Source organism: Triturus cristatus, chromosome 8, assembly GCF_964204655.1.
Source record: "Triturus cristatus chromosome 8, aTriCri1.1, whole genome shotgun sequence".
Taxonomy (NCBI): Eukaryota; Metazoa; Chordata; class Amphibia; order Caudata; family Salamandridae; genus Triturus; species Triturus cristatus.
The window spans coordinates 285,940,758-285,951,003 of NC_140591.1; the positions used below are offsets into that span (position 1 = coordinate 285,940,758).

Below are 10,246 nucleotides of genomic sequence, written 5' to 3' on the forward strand. Positions count from 1 at the left end.
TCAAAAACAATAGCGCCCTCCCACCGAGTCTTAACCCCGGCACAACAGCACATATGCTTATTAGATCTCCTGAACAGGTTTTCTCCAAGTCTAGTCCTACCACACCCCCTAGGCAACTATGATTTCTGTTTGGTTGAACCAGTTTGTGTTCTTAAATGACATGTTTGCTACCCAAGACATTAATGTGCTTTAGATCATGGCGCCTGGCTACCACTGATCTTATAGAGCATTGCAGAGTATTAATGGATATATCTGTTCCACCACTGATGGCAGTGCTCATGGTTGCACGAGAGCTGAGGTTCACTGTTCCGAAATTATTCAAAATATCTGCTGATATAATATGTATACCGCGAACGTTCGAATGCTTGATGGTGAATACCAGATCAGGCGCTGGTAATGGGTTCGAGACTGAAGGGCGACTTTTAGGTGGAAGGTGAGTATAATGTATATTATGTGAAAGCTCTTGCTCTTTTATGAACGATTGCACTACATTATCTAAATGCCAATAAAACAGGTGATTTTTTTTTTACAAAAATGTAAATATAGGACTCATAACGCGAGACACGTTAAAAAGAGCCTGGAACCTAGGAGCTGAACAGCCCATGTACTACATCAGCTGGGATGATGGAGGACCATACCGCACTGACAACCGTTATGTGACCCACAGTGATTTGGAAATGTATAAGAATTCATGTGTGATACTGTCAACAGTAATTGCTGTCAAATGCTTACGATTTATTTTTGCACCCACAACTGCCTGTTAACATGACTAGGGTTCAGATGTACGTTGTCTGAATGAATTATCAAATGCCAATAAAAATATATATTTTTTTATAACTACATCTTCACAAGAGGACTTACCCTCATCTGCACTGCACTGCACTCACCCCAATACTAGACATGGCACTCTTCACTGCCTTCTTCCCGGACTCCTGGAAACACACTTGCAACAGACCCATTCACAATAAACCATTAGGCGACTCCCTGACCATGTCCAAATAGAGACCCACCCCCCTCTTACACTACCCAGCCAAAGTCCAGGAAATGTTAATCAACTCAAACCACGCCATCCACCTCAACCACCTCCTAGACCCATCACTATCAAGCCTCAGAGGTAACCACAGTACCAAGACAGCCCTCATCACCACCATCAACCTATGCTTCATCACAGACATGAGAGACACAGTAGCCCTCATTCATTAGGAACTCTAGATAGCCTTTGACACAGTCTCACATCCTATCCTCATTCAGACAACTCTACGAAGCAAGAATCAAAGCCCTAGACAAACAATGGAAAAAGTCCTCCTTCACCAAACAAACCCAATGGGCAGTGTACCCCCTTATCAGTCGAAAGCCACCAAGTTGATATGCAACATACTCTGGGGCATCTCCCTGAACACCACCCTGTTCAATACTTTTGTGCCCTCTCTCGCCATGGTCATCCAATCCTACATCTTCAGCATCACCTCGTATGCAGACAACGTGCAATTGATTATCTCCCTCTCAGAAGACACACCCATCATGCAATCCAACTTCCTCAAGTGCATGTCCGCCGTGGCCAACTGGATGACCAGCAACTATCCTAAACTCAACATTGGCAAAGCAAGAGTGGTATTGTTTGACAAAGTCACGTCACTCTTGGGGGCCCACCAAACTGGGCCTGGGCCCGGGCCCCATAGCCACTAATGCAATCAGGAACCCAGGTGTCATGATTGACACCCAGATCTCCATGGCCAACCAAGTCAACATTGTGACATCCTCTTGCTTCAACATCCTCAGAATGCTCTGGAAAATATTCAAATGGCTCCCACTTGACATCAACATAACCGTGCCTCAAGCCCTCATCACCAGCAGACAGGACTAGAGAAAGTTTCTCTACATAGGCATCCCAGCAAAACTCACTAACAGCCTCCAAGAGGTACAAAACGCAGCAGCTAGACTCGCACTTCACCTTCCTCTTCAAGAGCACATAACCAAGCAACTGAAGGAACTTCACTGACTCCGGATCCAGAAACCCATTTTAAACTCCTTACCAACAAGGTTTAACACAAAGTGGTTATCAAAAGGAAAGGGGTATAGGGGCGTTTGTAGGTCCAGCATACGAGCCCCCAAACTCCTTGACCGCGGCGCAAATTCCACCGTGGTGCGGGCGAAATGAGTGGACGTGGTTCGGACAGCCCTTGGCCGTCCTCCGCACACGGCCACTGTGATGTCTGACGGCCGGGGGCCGTCAGTCGCATGGAAAGGGTTAAAAGTATTAATTGTAACAAATAAGTATGCAGCTCCTTTAGACAAAGTCACAAATTGGGAATATATGTTTGGTCAGTGTAGAGTCCAAAGGGGCAGATGGGACTCTGCTCCTTTTGGAACTGGGGCCCTCACACACCCTTATTGGTTGTCATGCTTCATCATCGGGCTTGCTCCTCATCGGGCAGGCGCTGCAATGCCGGACGGGCACCCATATAGGGGCTCTTTGTTGTAGATCTTTTATTCCAAGTCGTAAGGTGAAGAGGGGGTGTAGGGCCGTGAAGTGTAGATGGATGTGGCAAGTGTAGGTAGTGTAATAAAATAGGCTAAGTAGTACTCTAAAACAAATTTTAATCACAGAGTATACTTGTCTAGTTAAAAACAATATGGGCTAACCTGTGGAACAAATGTTCTCTGGTTGTTCTCTAGTATCAAAAGGTCAACCGACTTCTTGCCATCTGTCACAGAGGGGATCAATTGGCAATTTCATCAAGATCAAAAACTGATTTTAATCTACACAGTGGTTGGAATATCGATTAGTAGCAGGTGTAAACAATCACTATTAAAACCTAAATGTGGTGTACCTTATGAGAATGCCAGCAAAGTATCAATGTATATTGGTTAAAATCTCATTTGTCCAGGATGCAGCGGCTAGAACAACATGTTGTTAACACTCATGTGCATTAGGTGCAGTGAAAAAAGATAGAAATTGTGACAGGCAAGTGACACATCTGAGGCCATAAGAATTTCATACACTGTTTAGAGGCATGTAAACTCACCCAATTAAGATGCTTCTTAGGCCTCCTTGAGTATTGGCAGAAAGAACGCTAATTTAGCGTCCTAAAAGGATACAGTAGAAGGTTTTGGCAGAGAGATTTATGTATAACTTTTTTTTTTAATCGTCTTTATTGGTTTATCATAATGTGTGCATAATACAATTTGCCAGTATTAACATACAAAACAGTATAGTGACTTTATTACTCTGAATGCCTGGTGGAGAGCCAGGTTGTGCTTCATACTGGTGACAGAGAGAGTGAAGACAGAGAAAATCCTGTCCAACAAGTGTATACGTCCATACATTTAAACCACTTTACAAACTTAAAAAAAAAAAATACAAATCAGTTAACACTTCTCCCAGCTACATAATTCCACACCAACGATTTATTAAACACAAATACAAACTGTACGATCTCTATTTACTCAAGTACATTATACGATGCAGGTCGTCTATGGGCCAGGGTAGTTACTTACATGTGAACCCTCTTAGAAGAATAAAAAGGGGGAAGATAGCGGAAGCGGCCAGAGTGAGAGAGGGAGGCGGCGGAGGGAAGTGAGATCTTGCTGGGGCAGGCATGAACCTGCCCAGTGTAGTGGTCCTTTTAAGTTGCACACTGGCATGTGGCAGCATGTTCATATATGTGACTAGCAGAAAATGCTCAGTATCAGGTTAAGATGGCGCTAGGTGTACTCAATTTGCCTTCCACAAAAGATAAATAATCCTGTCAGTGCATGGGGTTGGCCTGCGTTCTATCTCGGGATACCCCCATCGTTTGTGTTGTGTGCTCAGCCACCAATGCTTTGCGGAGTTCCAGTAACCATGTGCGCTTGCTGGGGGCCACACTGGTTTTCCATGTCATTGCTATTCTCCGCTTTGCGAACACCAGTGCGAAATATAGGAATTTATTAATATTTTTTGTTGCAGCAGTACATTTATGTATAACATTTTAACCAATATACAATGATACTTTTATTACAGGTCAGCATTCTCATAAGGTACACCACATTTAGGTTTTAGTAGTGATTGGTTTACACTTGCTACTAATCGGTTTTCCAACCACTGTGTAGATGAAAATCAATTTTTGGTTCTGACAAATTGCCAATTGATCCCTTCTGTGAGATCAGGCAAGAAACCTGTTGACCTTTGATACTAGAGAGCAACCAGAGAACATTGTTCCACAGGTTAGCCACTATAGTTTCTAGCCAGACAAGAAGACTCCACGATTAAACCTTCTTTTAGAGTACTACTTAGCTTATTTTATTACACTGCCTACCCTCACCACACCATCTACACTTTACAGCCCTACAATCTCACTTCACCATCTAAGTTGTAATAAAAGATCACTGACAAGAAGCCCCTATGTGGGTGCCAGTCAGGCATTATAGCGCCAGACGGATGAGGAGCAAGCCCGATGATGAAGCATGACACTCAATTGGGTGAGTAAGGGCCCCGGTTCCAAATGGAGCAGACTCCCATCCACCCCTTTGGACTCTAGACCAACCAAATACATATTCTCATTTTGTGACTTTGTCTAAAGGAACTGCATATTTATTTGTTACAATTAACACAAACTGGGCACAGAGTATCCACTTTCACATCCCACCCAGACATCCTGACTGGCCTAATTCTCACACAGGTCCCCTGAATCAGGCATGTCAAAGCAGGGGGATCTGCATTTTTTCGCACTACCCCTGACCTACAAAGAACGCCCTTTCGTCATTGGAGCTGTCAGGTCCATACCCATATTTTAAAAAATAAATATAAACCTGACTCTTCCGAAAGGCTCCTCTCAGACAGCCTAAATCGGCTCTTTCTAGGGCGCCATGAAACCCTCCGGGTAATAGGTGTGCCTTATAAATACAAATTACGGAAAAGATCATGATGCAGAAGCAATCAACAATCTAGATACTTTTCCTATCACACACCGTTTTGTCTTTGACGGAGTTCAGCGCCCCACTAGCTTTCAGCTATGTTCAGTCTATTTAATTACCATAGACATACGTAACCTAACCACTGTAATCACCTCTCTTGGTGCAATATAATGGCAAGATGGTTCTGCAAGATTAATGTTCACATCTGCTGTGACTTGCAGATCACGCATGTATTGAATTTCTCGCTAGGTCAAATTAGTCTTACATCCTTCCAAGATCAGTAAACTAGTAATAAATTGGACATGATTAATACCTGTTACTTACAACACTTAAGAGCCTGCAAAACTGCGTCATGAAGAACAAATCTTTTTTTTTTTTTTTTTAAGTTACATTTTCTGCTTTCGGATTTCATATCTTTGGGCTGACAAAATCATCTTCTTTCCCATCCCCTATAAATGATCAAATCTCCAGCTAGCTCACATCCATCAGGCAATGGTTGCATTGATTATTCATCTTATTTACTTCTTTTAAAACAGAAACAGAGTTATTTCCCTTTACTCTACTAATCTGTCCCATCTGGAGTCAAAAGCCTATAAACCTCTGCCAAAAACCTTTATTGAATCACAAGTTCATCTACATAGCCTTGTGTACTACAACTGCCAGATATTAGCCTCTCAAACAGATAAAATAATTTTATTTCATACCTCGAAGCCCCTCAAATTCCCTATAGACACGCTTATCTTGGGTAAAATTAACAATTTTTCTGAGTTTCCCAAACCGTGTATTCTCACTTCTCAAAAGTGGTCAATTTTGCAACTTATCTCTTTATTGATGCTAGACCTCCTCATCTTTATTGGACAGCTGGCTGTCTGCCTGAAGCAAAACCCAGTTTAAGTTCCTTATCTTTGTACCTCCAACCATTCATGGGCTGTCCCCAGTTTACTTAGCTGAAATACTTTCCTGCCAATTCACCATACCAAGTATAGCACTGATAACCTTCAGCTTCACCCTCTTTCCAAACGCCAATGCGTGCAGACTTGTGTTCACTCACTCTATTGTAATGCTATATCAGAAAATCCAAAAGCTATATCCTACAAAAAAAAAATTTAAAAAAAAAAAAAAAAAGAAGGAGGGTATGGTCGCTCTCAAAACACTCCTCAATCTAGAGGATCTGAAAAAAGCACAGACCTAAATTAATCACCTCAATCCCCCACACGAGTAACGAAACATGACAAATTTAAATTCATGCTTTCACATAATAACATTTCTGTAATCATTACTTTAATTAACTGCCTTTGGTTACACTCATCTATCCCGAATACCTCACTTTTTAGTATTGGTCAACCATTTAATCTGTTTATTGTTTTAAGTACTATGGCTTTTCCCCCTTTAAACTGTCTGCTTTAAATGCTCTTGCTTCCAAGCGCATTTAAAGGGAAAAAAGCATAACACAGACAGTCACCATTATGAGTAGTAGGGGAAGCAATGTCTACAGAGGTACGTTGATCACGCTACAACACCAGTCCTACTTCGGAAATGGCACGTCAGCGGCATCGCTAAGAGGTACCGAGTGGTCCTGAAGCACGGTCACTGACCTAGAGCCTGGAAAGATAACTGTCTCAAATGGGATCTGATCGTCCACACAAAAATATTACCAGGTACCCTTTTACCAGTCTGCACTATAACAGACACTCTCCAATACAACAAGTTTGGACGGTGTCCAAGTACACAGTTAATGTGATTAAAAACAAAAACTTGCTTTTTACATTAAGCTTCACACAGTACTTCTGCTGTTTTAAAATGCGGTAAATTACAGTTGAACCTATTAGCCAGCTTAGTTTGCATTGATCGGTTCTAATCTTTAAACAGCTTTAATGAAAGTAGGAAGATAAAATGCGATGTGGTCTCGGTTTCATTTTTCCTAGTGTTTCAATAAAGGAATGTCGATTAAAATAAAAAGAGGGTCGTTTGCAATGCATGGCTTACACTTGGACGGCGAAAGGTAATATTTAAGTATTACTTAAAATCTGAGATACTCATACACCCCATTAAAAGTAGTACTTAAATCCTGCAAATAAGTGTTGTAACTGCTTCATTGTAACTGCTTCATTACAATGTATAGTAGCCATCCATGTGCTGATATTGTCCCAGCAGATGTGTAGAAAGTACCACGCTAAGAATAACTTGCATGGGATATTACGAACCATCCTAGCTCTACTGGGAAGTGCTGTCCACTACTAGAATGGCAGCCATGCTCAGAGGTGCCGATCCTCTTCACTACTAGGATTACAACCATGGTAAGGAGAGTCGGTAATGAACTTAAAAGTGTGAGACATTCTTGTAGAGAGGTGTCAATACGTATGTAGTGGCGACCCGGGGAGTTCCAGAGCATTTTTTTATGTGGACTTCCCTCATCTCCGTACAACGAGTCCCCGAAGTAAATAAATGCTTTCCATTTCCAACACTGACGAGCGAGACACCCATAACAGTTTTACATTTTAATACAATGATACAAGCATACATATGTATACCAATAAAATGCTGCAACAAGAGGCGTTTTGTAAGTATCACACTGTCAACTGTGGAATCGGTAAACAATACGAAATAGGATTAGGAATCACGTTAGCCTGATTATTACACATTTCAGGTAGAATATTATTTTGAGGACTCCTTGGTGACTGATACAAGGCGTCCTACGGTCACGTATTTGTTAAGCGAACGAAAGGCGTCAATTCTCGGTACTTAGTCAGCTAATCTCCAAACATGCCGCCTTAAACACAGACAAATACAACTGTGCTACTCATGCCGTTGCAATAGTTAGAAATACAGATGCGTTTAAAGAAGATAACAGAGAAAGGGGCTAATTTAATACCCACTTAAGTCATAAAAACAGAGAACTGTTTCAGACATTGCGTGTGAGAATACAGAAATCGCGTAAAGTCTTCAGTACATTACTCCTGTCCCCCCGACCCCGTTCTTGGAATTACTCAAACCGCCCACCTCTACGAGGATCACGATGACTACAAATAATTATTATTGAAAAACTTCACTCCAGCCCCGCCCCTTCGTTTGGCAGTCTATAAAACACCATGCCCCCTCCCCTTGAACGCTTGTCCCTTTTTTTTTTGCCCGTCTCACTGGAGGTTAGATATGTCGCCGCCTCTGGGGGAAAAAGGCTGCTTTAAAGGGTGTCCCCCGCCTCAAAGTTCTGTTGGCTGGGCTTGAAAGGCCCCCAAACCGATATACACCACTTTCAGGGGCCGACCAAAAGATGTGGCAGCTCATAAGGAGACGAGTCCCGAAAGAAGGGGGAGCTAGGTGCGACAACTGAAGAATTTGGACCAGAGGTACTTGGGGTGTTAAGATATTGAAACTCACCTTATAAAGAGTGAGTTCCTCCTCTCTAGGGTCGGTCCTGTTGGCTGGGAGCCGGGTTGGAGCGCTCGCTGCTGCTTCTACGAGTCTCCGCCCTGGGAGCCCCCACTGAGTAGCGACGCTAATACTTACGTAGGGGGCACGTCCGACGTAGCACGCTGCGAGAGGGGACATTTTAGATCGGGAAATAAATAACTCCATCGTGGTGCCGAGCCCGCTGAGTGACAGTAGGACCGTTATAGGTGCCGTTGTATATGAAGTTTTGGTAGTCTGGTGACTGTTTGAGTTTAGCATTTAAAGTAATCGCTGGCAGGAAATGTTCATTCGTTAGGCGACGACGAAGCAACTCGTTAAATTATGAGGGGAGATGCCTTAGTATAATCTTTTTATTATCTGGTGTTTGCATAGACTGATAGGGTTGTGTGGCATCTTATTGATGTTGCCTTCCCAGTTACCCAATCGTTTTTCTCTACTTCTGTATAGCGCGAACTCGACTGGAATGTATTTGGAGTACTTTATTTCGACTGCTTTATAATGCGAATTCCACCCCCGAGTTTGTGAGTGTTTTATTTCTACATATCGCGCACCCGCTCCGAATGTATTGGAGCGTTTTACCGGAGCGCCAGTTACATTACAGAAGGTCCCGTTCATGTTTATTGTTGTGTTGAGGCATATAGTTCCAATATCGGCAACACTCCCCAACCCCCCACAGCAATATCCTGGAGAAATAAACAGACAAGACACCTTTTTTGTGGAGAAAATTGCTGGAGGTTTATTTGCATAACAAATATGCCAACATGATGGGTTATCTTACAGGCGATCCCAGGGCAGGCAGCCCCTCAACTGCCACCTGATGAGCCAAATTACACCGTGGCCAATCCAATCTATGTTTGTCTGATTTGGGGGAGGGGCTAACCCCTCCACTCACGTCTCCCAGAAGTGGGGGCAGACGTTTCAGGCAACCCCCGGTTGCTCAGGGCCACAACCGCCTGTAGGACTAACGGGGCGCAGTCGCTCCTCCAGGGTCTGACGCGAGGACTTTCAAATGCTAGTCTGAAACTCTTCAGGAATAAAGTTAAGGAAGAGGTTCATTTTATTCCCCAGACGCTTTTCCCTGAGAACTTGGTGACAAATAAAAGAGGGAAGATTTTGTTAAAAGAATTAGCGATTGGGGATGGTATCATTTTAAATGGAAGATTTCCATCTGACGTCCCCGCTAATTATACTCATAAATCCCCCTTTGGGTCGTCAATTTTGGACTATGCTATTGCAGACTATGGCCTGTTTCCCCATATTCTGGACCTAAAGATTATACCTACGTCACTCAGCGATCATAGTATATTGTTTTTAACAATGTCTTTAAATTCCTTGAATACGGTGTCTTGGTCGCTTAATGGCAACGAGGCTACCTTCCATGCCTCTTCTGGAAGGTGCTTCTGGAACTTTGCCGCCATTAATGGGGTGCAGGACCTATTGGCCGATACCCTAATGGTAATAAACGAGTGGAATGGTAGCGAATTTGTTTATTTTGAAGAATTTATGCGAAAGATTTTATTGTACGCAAAAAAAACTGTTCCCCCTAGGAAAGGAGAGGTAGTCCCCAATACATTGCGTACCCTGAATAGGGAAATAAATAAACTAGTTCGCGAACAGTATTTAGAAAGGGTTCTGGAACGTGGGAAAGAAATTGCCAGGTTAAAAAGAAAGAGAAGCAGACTCAAGCAAAAAATTAAAAAGGAAAGGGAGGATGAAGTTTGGATTAAACTAAGGGAATCTGCTGTACATGGTAATATTAAAGACTTTTGGGCAATAATTGGGAAGGGATGTGGTACGCGCCATACCCCCACCCCCATTCCTATACCAGAAGAGGTATGGTCCTCTCATATCCGAGAGCTCTATGCAGGGAACGGGACTACAGGTATTGATAATTCCATATATGCTGCCTCTGAAGACCTGGTTTTCCTTCCCTCAGAGA

At 42.9% G+C, this 10,246-nt stretch overlaps 1 protein-coding gene across 1 annotated transcript in view; it reads right to left on the minus strand.

The window, feature by feature from the left end:
• The window catches only part of RDX (radixin), a 573,297-nt gene extending 564,908 nt beyond the window's left edge, over window positions 1–8,389 (minus strand). Inside the window, exon 1 of the mRNA XM_085621534.1 lies at window positions 8,275–8,389. The gene's annotated coding sequence lies outside the window, so the exon portion shown is untranslated. The remainder of the gene's footprint in view (window positions 1–8,274) is intronic.
• Between the last annotated feature and the right edge of the window lie 1,857 nt (window positions 8,390–10,246).